General features: G+C 41.4%; 1 protein-coding gene across 6 annotated transcripts in view; it reads left to right on the plus strand.

Moving 5' to 3' along the window:
• PKIB (cAMP-dependent protein kinase inhibitor beta) overlaps nucleotides 1-18,971 on the plus strand; it is a 1,514,333-nt gene that overhangs the window by 1,210,703 nt on the left and 284,659 nt on the right. The window contains exon 1 of one of the 6 annotated variants that reach the window (XM_044073827.1): nucleotides 6,014-6,037. The exons of 4 other annotated variants lie outside the window; for them this stretch is intronic. The gene's annotated coding sequence lies outside the window, so the exon portion shown is untranslated. Of the gene's footprint in view, nucleotides 1-6,013; nucleotides 6,038-6,270; nucleotides 6,295-18,971 lie in introns of those variants that run through there. One more of the 6 variants, XM_044073818.1, reaches the window with a different exon arrangement.

Here is an 18,971-nt window from a genome sequence, read left to right on the forward strand (position 1 = left end):
CTGACCAGAAAGAAGAAACAAATGAACAGGGCCTAGAGGGATAAAGAGGTCTGTCCTGAAGAATAGGGGACTGTATCTTAGGGGAGACAGGATGCAGTAAAAATCTAGGAGGCGTTATGGATCTCACAACTATCAGATCTGAAAAGAGCCTTCACTCTGAAGGCTTAGAGTTCTTTGCTAGATTAACTGACATGGGTGTCAAATCCAGGGATCTCTTTTTTGCTGTTTTAGATTGATCTTTGTCTCTCTCCTTCTCTCTCTCTCTTTTTGTTTTTTCCTTAGATTTGTCTGACATATTGGAAGAAGAAGAAGTGACTGCAGACATTCCCAAAACTGAAAAGGGCTTTTCTCCTGAAGTGGGTTGTAGGAGACCCGTCAAAATTAGCTTGTTCCTCCTCTTGACTATGGCTCACTGTCGAAAAGCTTCACTAATGGAATATGCCACATCCAAATAGGAAGACCCCAAGTATTAAACACATTTCTTGGGTGCATCTAAGTTTGTTAGCTTGTGAGAACAAGCTGTAAACTTTTTGAAGCTGGATAGTTTGTCTTACATTCTATCCAGAAAGAAATAATGAAGTATGGGAAAAATAACAGTGACAAAATTTTTATATAACAATACTGACAAAGATAGCACTGCAAGGATTATAGTAACAGCAATAACAACAGTAAGAAACAGCTATGAAGGAACTTACTTTTTTTTGTTAAGCAGGAGAAAACCCAAAATGGGAGAGAAAAAAAACTGGAGTGTAAATACTACCAACAGGACATTAAAAAGTGCTTATCTAAATGTGAAGTTTTAATTTTTTGATTCATGACACTCCTGAGCACCAAGATCTGTCAAGCACTTATGGCTTATGGCAGCAAATGAGATCTGAGTTTGAAGGCTTTTATCACAAGGATTATGGGTAGGGGAGGAGCCTGACTACCAGTTCAGAAGCTTAGAAGTGGCCAACATCGGATCCAAAGTCACATCTGAGACTCATTCATTGAGGAATGGATGAAAAAGACAACATCAGATTATGACTTGAATAAATGGCCTGCCTTCAGTACATAAAGACAAATACCACAATCTGGTTAATATAAGCCCGTAAGAAATTATAAAAACCCTCATAGAACATCAAAATACAGATGAGATCTCCAGATCAAGAGATACATCAAAGGAGTCAGACCACCAAGAAAGAGGACAAAATTAACATGAACAGTGACATCTGTTGTCAAAAGTGTCAAATAACAATCAAGTTCAGAAAAGCAAACAAACCACTGAGACTAGGAATAGTCAACCCTGGCAGATCACAGGATTTCAAACCTTAAGCAGACAGTGACATAGTCCTAAAAATAAAGTGATCAAAAGTAGACCACAGGAAACAGAAACTTATCATAGCATTAGTACTACTAAACTCAATCTACACAGCTAAGAACAGCAGAATAATCAAAGTAATGGGACCTGAGAGTCACAGGTTCGTAGTCAAGTTGTTCAACTTTAGAAAAAATGTTATCCACAAAATGTGGGCCTCATTAGATGTATCAAGCTTTGTAAAATTAAAAATCTAGATGCTAAAACTTAAATAAAAAAAAAAGAATGAGAAAAAAATGTGAGTTAGAAGTTTTGGCTGACTAGCCAACCATTGATATTTTTCCAACAGAATCCTGTGGGATTCTAAAATAAAGTTCATGCAAGCAATAATGTCTAACAGGGTGGACATTATAGGGAAATAGTTGCCCACTGAAGCTTTTTGTGAGGCCTGAAGCTGCAAATACTGGGCCTCCAGGGACACAGTCAATCTATCAACAGCTGTTTTTTGACTGCATATAGAGCAGAAGCATTCAGGAATGCAATTTTCCCTTTTCTCTAGTGTTGTGTGACCTTGAAGAAGGTATATATAATTGTGGGGGTTGTGGAAGGTTTCCCCCATCAGGGGTTACAAGGGGGCTTGTTCCCTGCTAAAAAAATGTTTTTGAGGCTTGCTGAAAGGTACTTTGTCATAGTTTTTTTGATTTATCCGCAGTTGAAGAAATGGTCTTGATAGAGCAATATTAATCTGCCCCCCCCCCCACCACTTGAAGGTCTGTTATTTCTCTGTAACCCATACTGAATGGCATTATTGCACTTAGAAAGTGTTCTTCACAATAGTTTGGATGTTTTAACTATTTTTCAAGTTTGGGAAGAAAAAACAGCACAGAAACAGGAATTTTGTTATAGATACTGGAATTACAGACAACATATTCCCTCCCTCTCTCTCTCTCTATCTATCTTTCAATCTATTTTAATTCAGAGATTGTTTACACACACAAACAAGTGCACACACAGAGGTATGTTTTTTCAGCCATTTGAAAACAGTCTATACTCATTTTCTGTTGTAATTTTTTTATAAGCAAGCTTCTTCTGTCTTTAGCCAGCAATCAAATAAAATGCCTCAGAAATGTCTTCCTACAAAGACGCTACAAACTCCACTTCAAGCATGCCTTAAAAAAATAATTTATTAAGTGCTTTCGTTTCATAGTAGAGACTTCATCAGAATTGTTTCATGTGCCTCTGAGTTAGTCAACAGCTTTTTGGGATGCCTTCAACCATCCTTGTGCATCTTTTTACTGTGGGCTGTTATACCTTCTGCAGTTTCCCTTCCTCTCTACCTTTCCATTTTGATATTTTTTTACTCAGCATAAAGTCTCGACTTTCTCACAGTTATGTGAAAAATGCAATGCCACAACACAAATACCAGCACCATCCAGGGTGACCCCAACAGAAGCATGCTAAAAATATTAGTTTTCCCCTTCAAACTATATAGTTAGCTAATGGGTACGCAAACCTTTCTTTCTGTTTTTTTCCCCACAGCAATCTGTAGAGAGCAGCATGCAAGTCTGTCTCCTGAAACTACTCTCTGGCTGGCAATTTAGTCAGCAAACCTGTATAAAAAGAATAAAAATGCTTCTTCTGCTCTAACTTTTAGAAAACTCAAAATAGTAAATGTGATTATTTTATTTAAAAATGTTTTAATAGTATAAAACATAAAAATAACTGTTTTCATGCATGTAATTTGCAAAGTTTGTAATCTGCAGTGTGGTCTAGCATTTGTAACACTTGCTGGATTACAAAGTGCAGCCTATGACAAAGTAATTACACATTGTTGTGAAATGCATAGTACAGTTCTGCCACATTTATAAGATTCTTGTTATAACTGCACTTCTCTGAAGTACAGGCCAACACTAAGGGACTCTGGCTAACAAAGTTCGCAGATGACTGCAAACTGCGAGCCATTATTGAATCCCCAAATGATGTGGATATTCTACAAAGAGCCTTACAGAAACAGATGCTTGGTGCCAGAGCCATGGGCTCAAGCTCAAGGCCAAGAAATGCATAGTTATCCCCTTGGGAAAAAACATGTACCCATGAATTAACACATAGGTGGCAGTACACTAAACACCAAATGTGTGATAAGAGACTTAGGGAAACAGGTGGACAGTGGTCTCACCTTCGATAACCACATTGCCACAACATTCAGGAAATCCTTCTATGTAGCACACCTCATCAGTAAGGGCTTTTCATCCAGAAAAAAGGAGGTCATTGTCCCACTGTACTCATCCCTCATTAAACCCATTATAGAATACAATGCCCTGTTTGGTATGTACCTCTCAAGACATCTGCAACAACTGGAAAGGCCGCAGAAATACCTCACTAAAAGAATCACAGGCCTAAAGCAGATGCCCTATGCTGACCGTCTAAAAATACTCCAGCTATACTCTGTCGCATATCATCTACTCGGAGGCAATCTCTGCTTAACATACAGTGCCATGTCAAACCCAGAGCTGTTGGACATGCTACACTTAAAGAAATCCCAATTCTTCAGAGCCATATGCTCTAGGGATCTAAACCTTGTCATCACAATGAACAAAACATGCTGTAAAGATAGGTTCCTGACCCAGAGACTCCCCAGACTCTGGAATAGACTGCCCATGCATGTCAAGCAGAGCACCTCTTTGGCCCTCTTCAAAAGGAACCTTGACGATTGGATGGGAGATAGGAAATTCACCCCGGAGATCACGTCAGTCACCCTGCTAGACAGGGGTCCAGGGAAGTAAATATTGTGGGAAGAAATAGCCAGGGAATTGTTATGGCTAGGCTTGTACAGGTCCTAGGGCCAATAGCCTAGTACCAACCTATGAACCTATGTCAGTGGAAAGTCTGCTTAACCTCTCTCATTTTTATGACAATTGATACCGTGGCTAGTTACAAATGCTGGTTATTTATGTACACATGTAAATGCTAACTGAACATTGTAAACAGTTTTGTATGGCTTAAAACATGTAAAACATTAAAAAAGACTAGAAAACAAGGATGAACAGAGGACAAAAATAATTTTAGTAAATTCATGTTTTAGAAAGATTTTACGATGAAAATGTGATCCATTTTTGAGTTATATGGTAGCATGATTTCTTTTGTTGCTCATTCACTTGGTTGGTTCTTTTTCTTGAACTTTAAGCAGTATTATCAGCCCAGGCCAATGTTTTGCATGTTTAAGAAGTTGCATTTCAGGATTGTTTTCTAATTAAAATAAAATACATTTGATCTGCAACAATGTTTTTTTTTTTCCACAAAGACAAAAATCCATTATGCGTAAGAAGCTCAAACCTCCCACTGTACTGTGATTCAGCTTTAGCAATATAAAGTAGCCTTCGTATTTTACGGCAGTCTTGTTTGTCTAAGTATTTTAATACTCTTATTTAAATGTTTGCTTCTATATTGTTTTATGGTTTTAAGTACTTTGCATGTGACCATTTGTTTTCAGACAGTAATCTGAGATATAAAGAAATAAACAGAAATATAGTCATATACAACCTTAAGAAGATGTGCCCTTTTATGAGACACCCTACAGAGAGTGCACTTTTGTTCACCTTTAGAAAACAAGCGCTAGACCTGGAACTGAGTGTGCTAAAAGTAGGCAGGCATGGTGCACTTCTACAAGAAGGAAGAATTCAAATTCCCTAATTAAGATGTCCAAACTCAATAAATATGCTCATATGCAAATTTGAAATTAAGAAAGCAGATGGTACAAACAAGTTAATGTGAAACTTTGTATTAGTTCAGAAACTGTCGTTCCAGAAAATCTATGTATGGTATATTTGTTTTTCATTTTCAGTATATGCAAGTAAAAGATTGTGAGCAATTGCAAAATATATGAAACTCCATGTAAATGACACTTTTATTGGATATAAAACAATATATGCATTAGTTTTACAAATGATAACACTTTTTTCTGCACCAGGGAAGCACATTTAAATTCTATCCTGCACCTTTATGAAATGCAGCTGTTTCCATTAGTTTAATCATGCAACTGAAGAAAGCCTAATATATTTTTTGATATACACTTTCAATTCCAGGTATACCTTTGTTATTATAGCACTGTTCTCACAGCTGGTTGTGTCTCAGTTTAGTTTGTGCACCTGGCAGGATCGGAGCACTGGGAATTTCGGTAACCTGCTAAAGAAACATGGTGCTTCTGTTGGTTTTTAAATGCTAAAGACAAATGAGCTACTAGCTCCTTGTCCGACACTTGAACCTCATGTTAAATGATTTTCTCATGAACAAAATGCAAAATTCTTGAAGATGTCATACACAATGTAGGAAACTCTTCCAATGCAGAATGAAGCAGTGGAATTTGTATTGAAAAGTGAACTCCATGTAGTGCTGATTTTGTGCTGCAGATGACAGCTATTTTTAAGCCAAGGTGACTTGATGTGACATTTAATTCTGCCTTGAAGATGTTACTGTGAAGAACATACTGTATTACTCTCTTAATGTTCTTGCTGTGACGGCATACCCCTCTTCAGTCACCCATGTAGTGGCCAGCATACTAGAGTAAGGCAAACATATCCAGAATGCTTTGCCAAGCAACTGTTCCTTGGCAACTGAAACAATATCCTTTGTACAGAAACACCTTACCTGAAACCTGCTGTACAAGGATCTGTTAATACTTCCTGTTCAGCAGCAGCCGGCACACGCCTCATTTGTTCACAATCCTGTCTTGTGTGTACACAGGTAAGTGCAGTTTCACATTCACCTCAGATAAAGATGATGCGGCTCTGCAGACAAAATGAATGCATGCACACATTTAATGAAGTTTAAGGTACAAGAATCACAATGGACAACTTGCCTACTGGTTATGCTTTGGTGGAATCCAGTAAAAGAAAGTGACTGTTGGTTTAATGACTGACCACTCTTCATGCCTCTAAGTTTTGACCGCGTCCATTAGATGCTTGTTAATTGCAGTAGTTGTTTGCTTCCTTCAACTGCTGGTAAGAAAAAAAATGAAAAAAAAAAAGCTATTTTTTTTGTTACGTAGAACTGTGGCAGTGAAGTTTTGGCTGTGTGTGCCTGTGCATTTGTGTGAGCATAGTGGGAAGAGGAGGAACAATTTCAAAGATGTTTTACCTCTGCAAACCAAAGAGTCTGCAAATCATTATTGGTGTCAGGGCTGTGGAATCTTTTAATACTGTAACATCCTTGTTAATCAAACAAATGAAAGCTTTGTTTGTACTTACCAGGGGCTGAATAACACGGACAAGTGTGTACACATGCAATCACATACACACAAGTGCACACAGACACACGCGTGTGCGCACACACACACCAGTTAATCTTCACAATTATTGTCTGACATGAATAACATGAATGTACCTGGAAAAGCAATTATGTTTTTGTTCTAGAAAGGAACCTCATTCACAGAAAAAAAAAAAAAAAACAAATGCCTAGCCATAGATGAAACATTATAAGCGGCAAGGTCGCTCTCTCTCTCTCTGTCTATCTCACAGTGAATATAAAAAGGCAGTAGCTTAACAGAAAGTACAACATCTTGATGTTGAAATATCAGAAAACTGTTCAGTTCAATTCCCCTAACCAGGTGCTTGGATTCATTTAACAATATTGGCAATACAGTGCAGCATAAGGGGGTGTTGAAATCCTGAGTATGTCATCTTTGGATGAGATGTTAAACTGAAATCCCAACTTTCACAGTTGCTACTAGCTCAGATGGAAGTAAAAGATCCCATGGCACTTATCTAAGAAGGAGTATGGTGTCTTATTAAATATGTTCAGTTATATCACCATTCTTTAAATTCACAAACAAAAATGAAATAAGGAATTAAAGGAATTTCTTGAGTGTCCCTGAAGTCAGAAGAGCCTCTCAGTGTAATGATGAAGTGATGGAAGTGATAGTCTGCTGCCTGCTTGTCCACACTGGGATGAGGGAAGTGATTCTGCCAAGAATGCTTGGTGCTACACCTGTGGAGCATGGACCTATGGAGAATGCACTGCTATAGTATACATGTACCAGCCAAGGATACAGTATACAGACATTATGCTCCCCATGACAGCAGCATGCAGCAGAATTTGGAGATGGGCCAAGGGGTAGGTGCTGCTCCAACAGAAGAAAAGTAGGATAGTCCACGGGACCAGCACGTTGCCCCACACCATGCCACCCAGCTCACAAAATCGGGGAATAAAAGGGCTGATAGGGCTTTCTGGGCAGGGATGAATGGACCATAGTTCTTTAGCCTAGTCTCAAAATTACCAGCTCTTTCCCTAAACAACAAATGCATCAAATGGGTGCAGGTAGAGAAAATGTCAGACAAGATCTTACAGAATGAAAAATAGTTAAAATTATCTGGCAGGGAGTTATGGTTCTTACACCTTGTATTTTCAAAGGTTGACAGAAGATATCTGATATGAAAGTGATTAGTCCATTTGGATAGATTTAAAAAAATAAAACCTATAACTCTGCACCTCAAAAAGCTGAGGCTGATATAGTGAGAAAGTACATGTTGAAATTCTAGCAAATAAGAGATGGAAGAATAACAAAAAAAAAAAAAAACCATCATGGCTGCCATGGTAAGCATAAAGCAAGTAAGTAAATCAGAAAAGGTTATGTGTATATATATATATATATATATATATATATATATATATATATATATGTATATGTATATATGGGTTTACCCGAAAAGAACGAAAACCCACTTACCTGAATCTCTACTGACTGAGACGACTTTGACGAAATCCCACATTAAAGAACACTCGGCATACCGGAAAGTTAATGTGGGATAGGAACTACTTGGCCACCATGGTGAACTTGGCCCCTTTCCCTACAGTAGTGTGATCTTGGAGTTGGTATATTTAGTCATGGGGGGTGTGTGTGGAGTGCATCCCCTCACATGGGTGGGGGTGATTTGCTTCGGTGTTTATTTTTTGTATGGATGGATGAGTGGTTAGTTTCCCTGTGTTAATTGTCTGTGTTCTGGGTGTTAGTTAAAGTGTGGTTTCGGCGAAGTCATGTCGGTCATTAGAGATTCAGGTAAGTGGGTTTTTGTTCTTTTCCAGTAGACCCATATATATATATATATATATATATATATATATATGTGTGTGTGTGTGTGTGTGTGTGTGTGTGTGTGCACACACACACACACACACACACACACACACACACACACACACACACACACACACACACACACACACACACACACACACACACACACACATAAAAGTGGAAGAAAGATATGGCAAACAATAGCAGTTTGGATGAAAATCAATGACCAGATGTTCAATTTCGAATGAAGACCCTAAGCTTCCTAAGCACTAGGTTAAAATAAATCTCTGCAGCAAAGATGGCTCCATTTTCAGATCTTTATTGAAAGTGATCAGGATGAGCTCTTTCATCAATTACAAGACTTCTTCAGATCAAGCACTAGTAACAGGGATTTTAAATGCTGTAGAAGGGGAGCATGGGGTAGTCAGTCAGTTTGACTGGACATGGGGTAAGGGTGTGTTTTCATATGTAAGTGTTGTAAAAAATCCACCTAATTTGTATGTGGAGTTCAAGGCTGTATACAATCTCTAGCTCCATCTATTTTCCAAAGCTTTACAAACTAAAATACAAACTTGGGTCAGATCACTATTTATAAAAACAATGATCAGTTTTTTTTTTCCTTTTGCTAGTTATGGAAAGTAAACAAGGAAAGTATAAAAATAACAATGGGTTAGTTAATCATAACCTGTCAGAATGAGTTGCCTGCTTTTTCAGAGCAACAGAGATTGAATGTTAAAGAACTTGGTTGTTGCTCATTTAAACAGGGCATCTCATATAACAATGCTGCAATAGTTTTTCTGCCATGAGGATTGTGTCCGCTATTAGAGAGCTCTTCTAGTGAGAATATCAGGAATTTACAGGTGAGAGAGGTATTTTTGTAAGATTAAACACTGACAAGAAGAGCACTTTCACTCACTGCTAATGAGCTTCCTCAGATCTTTTTTTCTATTAAAACCTATTTGATATCACAAGCAGATAATAAATAAGACCAAATAAATAAGTAAAAATTAAGGAAATTCAGTGTGCGTGTGTGTGTGTGTGTGTGTGTGTGTGTGTGTGTGTGTGTGTGTGTGTGTCTGTGTATGTGTATATATATATATATATATATATATATATATATATATATATATATATATATATATATATATATATATATATATATATATATATATATATATATATATATATATATATATATATATATATATATGTATATATATATGCCCCGGGATTCATGAAGCTTGCGCCAGGTGCAGGCGTAGCGTAGGCGGTATAATGCCAAATATGGCCGTCGAGTGATTCAGGTACAATCTAATTCCACGTGCACTACCGGCGTATGCCAGAACTGCGCAGCCCTCAGCTTAGGTATGCTAATCACCCCATGCGCAGTGTCGCACCATGCAAATTAAGGCATATAGCGATTCATGAAGTGGTGCAGGCGTAGCGTAAGCCCACGGAAATGTAAACCAAAAAACACGGTTTACATTTTCCCAAACAGAACATCGGAGCTATGGAAGCGGCCCAGACCCATGTATTACAAAGTTAACATATGCCAATGGCTAAATACATAGCCAATGGCATAAGGAAAGATGCACAACACCTAAAAAACAACATTTAATGTCATGTCCACAGTAACGCAAAGTACAATCACAGGGCATGTGTGCGCAAACTGGAACACACAGAAAATATATACAAATGTCATAAAATTGCAATGTAATACAAATCAGGATTTCACCATAATACGCAATGGTATGCATGTTACATCACAACCAAGCTGCAAGGGTTGCTAAGGGTCTGCGGCAGTGTTCGGCACGGTAACTATGAATTAGTAGTCAATGCCATGCAAATGAGGCAGGTAATACTGAATTGCAAACGTCCCGCTGGATTAAGGATGTACCATACAGCGCAGAGCTATAACACTGAGAAGTGGCTCAGAGGTATACATGACATCAGCAGAGGGGTGTGCCACCGTAGCTGTAAGAAAATTGCAGCAATGCAAATATGGCCTGGCCATTGCTAAGCAAAGCTGCAGGACAGGGGTGGGGGAGGTAGGTATAGAATCGTTTAGCTGAGAGCACATATGGTGCCCGAAAGCACATGTGTACGGGGATGAAAATGTGCCCAAAACCCGGTAAGCGGATGCACGCGCTGCGAACAATAGCACAAACAGGAAGGTCAGGAGAAGAAAAGAAGGAAATGCCGCAGTAGGGTAATTGGAGTACAACTGAGCAATTAACACCTATCAACTCACGGCGGGCAATCAACGGTAGCTGACAAGTCTGCTCGCAGAAATCTGCAAAACAGGATAGGGGAGGCTTTGGATTGCAAATAAAGGAGGGGAGGCATTGGATTGCAAAGATAGGAGAACTGTCATAGCAGAGCAAAGCAAACCTACAGTAGACCAGCAACAGAACACATTATGCAAGATAAGCCAGGTCTAGGAAAGTACAAATGAAAGCAGGCTTCTGGATGCATGCCAGAAAATGGTAGGTGAAACATGAAGAAATGTAAAGGGAAAGGCAAGAGGTAATCCACGGCAGCCAAATGTAATTCAACACCAAAGGCACCACAATAGTAGTTCCTGTAGTAAAACACATAAGATACCCTGTAGCTACGATCGTACATACACACCCTATGACATCATTGGTATTCACAGTACAATAGTATAAAGTGTGAAAGCACCCTACACACACCTGTGTATTCCCAAACACTGCACCATAGGTGTAAACACATGGGGAAATTTTAAAATGTACATGTTGGGAGCAGCCATAGCTGTGATTCATCACCATGTGTTAAAGACTGACGGTGTTGTGGAGGATGATGCCAACAACCACCGCAGGCCCCGGAGGAGGAGAAGAGTGTTCAGACCAAGGGTAACCTACCAGGGGCTACATGATCTGGAGATAGTAGAGCATTACAAGGTGGACAGGGACATATTACAGCAAATAGTTGAGCTGTGCCGGCCATGCCTGAGAACCAGAAACAACAGAGGGGAACCCATCCTAGTGGACACGAAGGTATGTGTAAGCTTGCGAATACTAGCCACAGGTACCTTTCAAAGGCCAACTGGAGATATAATGGGGATCTCACAGGCATCAGCATCCAGGGTACTACACCACTTCCTGGATGCCATGTTACCACATGCCAATGAGCATATATACTTCACCCGAACTCAGGAGGTGTTAGCCAGCAATATGCATCACTTCCACCGTGTGGCACACTACCTGGAGGTACTGGGTGCGATAGACTACACGCACATACATATCAAGTCACCACCCAGTGAGCATGGTAGGCGCTACATAAACCACAAGGGATTCCACTCCATCAACTGCCAGGTCATGTGCAATGCCCAGGGCATTATCATGGATGTGTGTGCTGGCAGTCCTGGAAGCTACCATGACTCCCATATCTGGCATGCCTCACAGCTGTATCAGGTATTTGTCAGGGGGGACATCCCACATGGTCACCTTTTGGGGGATGTTGGCTATGCACTGGAGCTGTGGATGATAACTCTCATCAGAAATGCACACACACCCATGCAAGAACGCCATAATGAGGCACACGCACAAACCAGAATCATCATAGAGTGTGTGTTTGGGATGCTGAAATCACGGTTCTGTTGCTTGGATACATCTGGTGGAGCCTTGCAGTACTCTCCAAGCACGTGTGCCTACATCTTCATAGTATGTGCCATGCTACATAATATGATCCTGCAGAAACAGCTGCAGCAGCAGGGACAAAATGGTGAATGCTCTCATAGCTCACCGCAGTTGCCAAGGCCATTACAGGCACAGAGGAATTCAGACTACGAACACCCTGTGCCAGCCCCAGTAGGCAGACGGAGGCATGCCCAATATGCCTACGCCTTGGCAAAGAGGGAACATATTGCACATACACTGACAGTGTAGGCCCCTATGGACTGACACACCTCTCCACCTGCACACACAGTAAAATGGATGGCACACACACACTACCACCTGTAAATTGTAATGTATAGGTGGCCCACTGTGTGACTCCTACATAGGCAGCCCTCAAACATTGTACACATAACAGCTATTGGAACAAGGAATGTCAACACCTGAACAGTACATGCGCCTATCAGCATATGTTGGTGCTGTGCTTATAGGTTGCTAGGTACGTTGGTAGGTACACGCCCGATTGTCAGAGGCCATACACCAAATAAGGCAAACAGTGTCTGCTGTCGCCACAACATCGAGTAACCAGCTGTCGCTCAGTGGAGCAGAGGCAATCGCGGGATCACATGTGTGTAAGCACTGTTCTGCACACACTCTGCATGGATTCCCTGCTGCGTTAATGAGGGGCTCCACATAATGTAATCATGGATGTTGTGACAAGGCATGGGGTGTACCCATGACAGATATTCGTCACCCCAGCATGCTCCACCTACGGTCGTTTGAAGGTGTAGCACATTATCGTATGTGGCTCACTGTGATATACATACCCAATGCCGGAGCACATCCAGTAAACATCACATGGACATACCATTAACTGGACTCATCCATATGTAAACTAACTGAGTTACCCATGTGAGTGCAGTATGGAGTAACAGCCATAATATACTCCACATACAAAATACCATAACACATGTACAAATCCCAGATGGCCAAGTGGTAAATGCAGTGACAGTCGTGCATGTTCCCGGTCCCACGTCCTGCAAGGGAAGTAACGTAATCCTGAAGGCACGAATAATGCATGTCAGATGCAGGTCATCAGATCATGTTTAGAACACGTTAGCGGGAATATGCGTTGCCCACTGCTGATAAGCATTGTTTAAATATGACTATATGGATATGCGTGAAACAGGGCTAAGCTTCACTGAATATCACTCAGATCACGGTCAGTGATGTCCAGAACAGGTGAAATCAGCATTATTCACCCCTGTACTAATAGCGCCTGCTCTGAAGGGTAAAACGACCATTGCCAGGAGTAGAACACGCAATCATGTATACAATCACCTAACACTATGGTAGCCAAGATGTACCTACGGCAGGTGTGTAATGTGACAGGTTCAGACACAGATGTGCAGAGTCCAGGAAACAGTATACACCAAGTACACAATGAAAGGTGTAGTTTGCCTGTCACTTTCCCTGTCAGATATATATATATATATATATACATATATATATATATATATATATATATATATATATATATATACATATATATATATATATATATATATATATATATATATATATATATATATATATATATATATATACACATATATACATATATATAATACAGATAGAAAAGGCGATAGAGAGATATATGTTGATATATATATGGATTCACCAATGTCTGCAAATATATAGATAGGTCAATGACATTCATAAAACCTTGGAGGTACAAATAAATAGGATACCGCCAACTATGGAATGTGTCACATACTGACACGCGTAACCATGAGGCTGAAAGACTGAAAGAACACAGTACCGGAACAGTAGAACCGCGAGTAATATTATCACGATATGAAGGGACATTTAGTTACCGCTGCCGGTGTTGCGGTCCACATAGGTACTGTGTTCAACTGTGTTTGTGATTGCCGTAGTCTGTGTATGTGTGTGTTGAGGGTCCGTGTGCATTTCTGTGTGACTGTAATGGGTGTGTGTGTGTGGGTCCACATCGTGTGTCTGTTAGTGCCAACTCGGAGGTAGATCATTACGGTAGGTGTGGGTATAGCTAGCCGTAGGCATACAGTTACCAACTGTCCCACATTAGGAGGGACAGCCCCTCCCTGGGCAGTTGTGTCCTGACATAAAACATTACAAAGGGCAACTATCCGAGATTGTAGGACATTATTATGTCCCATATATTATGTAATAGTTGCATTAAATAGTTATGCCTGTATGTAAGAAACATAAATGTTACATGCAATATGATAAGTAGCCAAAGTCCCACAACAATAAGTATGTATTGAGGATAAAAGTATGTGCTATCCTGTGTACTGACCGTGGGTATGTGTCAGCCTGTAAACACCGATGTGTGTCCCGCAAATGTCCCACAATGGCCATTTGAAAAGGTGGCAACCCATGCCAAAGAGGTTCTGTTACCAACACAACTGCAATGACTGCAAATATCTGGGACAGAAATACACGGGATAGCTGTCATTTAGAAACATTCCTTTACATATCGCTGTAATTTTGGAGGTATGGAAGTATCAACGTCACCTGCATACTATATAGAAACCAATTAACAATGGCCGGAACATAAGTCTACTAACTGATAGCTCTTTAATTAGGGAAGGAGCCCACACACATATATGGAATATGTAGAAATGCAAGCCCCACAAACCTGTATATGCTATGTACACCCACCTACATCCCCCACACTAGACTCTATAGCAATACAGACTGTAATTACAGCACAAACATCCAGTCAGTCAATTACATCTGCAGAAGCATTAACATACCTTGTGAGAAACACATTTAAAGGCGCCATGTGAAATCGTAGCCACTGTATAATGGAACGAACGGCGATGTTACAGGTTTTGTTTGCAATAGTCCCTTATCAGACGGTTTGGATGACAGGTACACTCACATGTAGAACCACATACTCTAGCCGTCACACACAATCCACGGGGGACATGAATCCAAACTATACTTGTCTCTACATATAGCAGTTGCAATTACACACAACAAAACACAATACAGGCCGTCTCCCCGACGGTAGGGCAAATGGGCAACGCCCAAGTGGAGACTTCAATTATACCCCACTGTTGCCGCGTAATTGGTGAATGGAGTAGCTGCACAGCTGATGTGCAAGTAATAAGTCACTCAGGAACACCAATTGGTGGCAGGAAACCACATGTTACAGGTATTGACGTATATAAGGATGACTTGCCAGACATTTAAACTGTATGCTCATACCATAGAACTGTTTAAATAGTGTAAGAGAGATAGATACGAAGGTCCGGAATGATAACAAGGTATGTAGAACACTCGGTATGTAAGTGTATGTATAGCCTGTTTTGTATTAATTATGTTAGTGTATGTATAGCCTGTTTTGTATTAATTAAAAGTGTCCGCAATGCATAAAGTGGGAAAAGGTATTTATGTAGTGATGTCTTGCTGAGCATACTAACGCTTGTAGAAATTGTGCGCCCTGCATTGGGCCACAAGGTAAACATCACAGACACCACAAGGGATGCTACATGATGGCTTTAAACAGAACAATTCCGTACCACCCTCCGTCAGTGGTAGGGTATGTCCAACAAGTACGTGCCATAGCAGGGGATAGTATATGTTGATATACTGTCACAGTAGGCATGTGTATGGGCATATAACAACAATGACATGTCTAAGGTGGTCCCGCTGTGCAAGTATGCTTTGTATTATGGGATACTATGTAAAATATGTGTAATGTATAGTATTGTAGGTAGATATGTCAGATATGCTACACAGCATAACAGACATATCATGCATACCAAAGGTATCATCTATTGGCATGTACAATGTACAATAACAGGATACATATGGCTTGTAGTCACGGGACACTGTAATAGCATGATAGCTAATCTAAATGGAAGGGCTACTCAATTAACCATGCACAAAGGACACGTAATAGCTTCACAGGTTCATAGTGGGGTACTGTGCAGTCTGGCAAGTCTATGTGTAAGCACAACTACAGTGTTCACACCAGCAGCACCTCTCTAGGGTAGTGTCCTGTGAAAAGCAGAGCCATGTGTTACCTGCACCTCTGCACAGTACAGCCACTGCAGTGATCCCTGGCGTACATGTGTCTCCCATCCACCAAGTGAGGTATCACATGAACAGTGCTACTACGTGTCCCTGCGTGATGTACATAGGAATCATGTTCCAAAGCATGGTGAGTGTCCGGTTTGGGAATGTAACCCTCAAGCACATCCCACTCATCGTTGCATGAGTGCACATATCCATGAGCATGTTGCTCACAGTGGCTTTTGCTTATGCCGCTTATGTGGAGTATATCCATTAATATTGTTGTGGACATGGGCCCTGTCTGTTCAGCAGAGGTCACCCCTGAGTATCTAGTATGCAAATGTGTACAGACGTGGTGTCTGTAGTTCTGCCGCATACTTTAACCGTCAGAGCTCAATAAACATCATGGCGTGTTAATGTTGTGGTATGTAAAGCCGTAGCTGTTGTGTAAGGTACACCCTAAACGGGGTGTTGTACCCTTGAATGTGTGTATATGTCTGGAGTTCAGAGGTACAATGGGTGCCTATGTTCCAGCTACACACCCAGTACAGATAAGTGTGGCCACGTAGAAGGATATCCACACCACAGTGGCAATGTGGTTATCATAGGAGTGGGTGCAACATATGTGTGTACTACGATCACGTACAATGTGACATGTATGTAGGGGACTACCACCTATGTGATAGTCAGTGGGTGAATGGTGTAATGCAAAGGGGATGTTCATGCACCTTGTGTCATGCAGCTTGAGGCCATGATATTGATATCAGGTATCTGTCACAGTGACACCCTTATGGAGGGAGTCAGTATCAGCTGGTGGATCAATCATGGCACTTTGTATGCAGTTGACTGTAAAGCTAGGCAGGGAAAGTCCCTCTGTGCTAGCCTGTACCTGAGGGAAGCATATACTGAACATGAGGGGCCCTATGACTGAGGACTGTGGTATACCAAGTGTAACTGAAATACAGTAGGTACTATGGTATGCTACCCTCATTGTGTGTGTCCTGTCCATGAGCCACTTTGCATAACATCCTGAGACATAGGGGTCGATGTGCAGGTGGATGTGTATGTTGTCAATACCGGAATGGAGAACGGTGCTGAAAGGCAATGAGAGGACAATGTAGGCTGTGTGGACCCCCGTATCATCATCAACTACCCTGGTAACTGTATGAAAGGAGTCCACCAGGTGAAGGAGCCATGCTCTGGCCCTAACAAGTCCAACCTGGGTGGCATCAAAGGACCGGAGCCCAACAATGTCTCTGTGAATGACGTCCATGATGATGTGCCCCATAGCCTTGCAGAATAGTCCAGTCAGGTGTGTAGGGCAATAGTCCCACTCATGCATTGTGGCGCTACCTGTGTGGAGTGTGATAACTGTTGCTGTGTGCCATTCAGGGGCCACAATGTCTGATACAAGGCTATTACTGAATATGGTGGCCAAGTGGGGAGACATGTAGTTCAGAGGTTTGTGTACATCACAGCCTGGGATGTTGGACGGTCACATGGGGCCAGTGTCCCAGGCCATATAGAGTGCAGGTTAGTACTGTGTAGGTGTGACCGCAGGGACACCGCAATGTTCCTGCATGGATTGTGACCCTGCAGGGAGTGAGAGGGTGCAATGCTAGCATTGAATCCATCCGCCAGCATGTTGCCAACATCACCTGGTTCTGTAATGTTCCTGAGTAACTGTTGTATGTGAGAGCAGATGTGGGTATTGCCATTGACTACTGACATACCACCATAATGCCTTGTGGTACACCCCGGAATGTGTCGCAGTAATGTTTACGTAGCTAGTTTTGGAGTATGTGATGAGGGATCCTGTAGCCCTACCGAGGCTGACCAGTGAGCTACCCCACCCATGGGATTGTACTCCACTTTGCAACAGCCTCCACCTGTTGTTGTAAATTATGTCCATGGAACTGGACCCCCAGAGTGTCATCTGTTATCTGGTGGGTACCATCATGGCTCTCTGTGGAACAGCATGATCCATGCAGTTGTGTAAGTGCTAATGAAGTGCACTGAGGTATGTTTCAGCATTTGTATGTGCATTGTCCATCTGCACGGGTGACATGACATTAACTACCGCTGTCATAAGACGTCTGTAGTAGGTGTTGTAGTACTCTTATACTGTGTGTGCCGTGAAGGGTGTGGTGCCAGGATGTGGATAACAAGGGTGATTAGCATATTTTCAGAATCCACCAATGACGGGATAACCCCAGGTGTGTAACACCAGTCACATGTTGGTAGTGTCCATGTCAAGGATATTGTTGGTCTTGGAGGTGGTGTGTATGGGTTGATCCAGCCAAGTGGAGGTTATGAATCACGGACAGCGTTGGCGTAATGTGTCGGTACATGAGTGGTTATCCCAGTTAAGTGTGGGGTAGTGTCAGTCTCACATCAGTAGTAGCTGTCTGAGCCCTACTGTCCAGTACACCAAGAAATGAGGTCTGGTAACCATGGGGTATGTTGTTGAATCCGTAGCTTGTTACAATGTGTATAGCAGTTCTGGCTACAGTTAGTTGCACGTGGAGCACCTCTGATGCATTGTGCTAAGTAACTAGCCAGGATGTGTGTACAACACAGTGGAATATGGGAACACCTCATCCGTGGGTGTGCCGGTCCAGGTTACATGGCTGAAAGGTATGGTCTGTGTATAACCTGTCATTGCAGGCGTGCTCTGCAGAGCCTAGAGGCAGGTCCCACTCACTGCAGAGATATTGAAGTGGTGCATTATAAGGAGTGCCTTGCCTGCATGCGTCAGAGATGAAGATGTCAAGCATTGCGTCACATGACCCCATGTTTTGCTTGCCAGTTCCCATTCTGGTGGTGAATGTTATTGGAAACTGTGCAAGACAGGCAGTATAGAAGCAGCAAGAGCCTTACATGTGATCTATACTCCCAGGGCTGC

This window comes from Protopterus annectens, chromosome 1.part1 (assembly GCF_019279795.1).
Source record: "Protopterus annectens isolate FY-2018-M chromosome 1.part1, PAN1.0, whole genome shotgun sequence".
Lineage (NCBI taxonomy): Eukaryota > Metazoa > Chordata > Ceratodontiformes > Protopteridae > Protopterus > Protopterus annectens.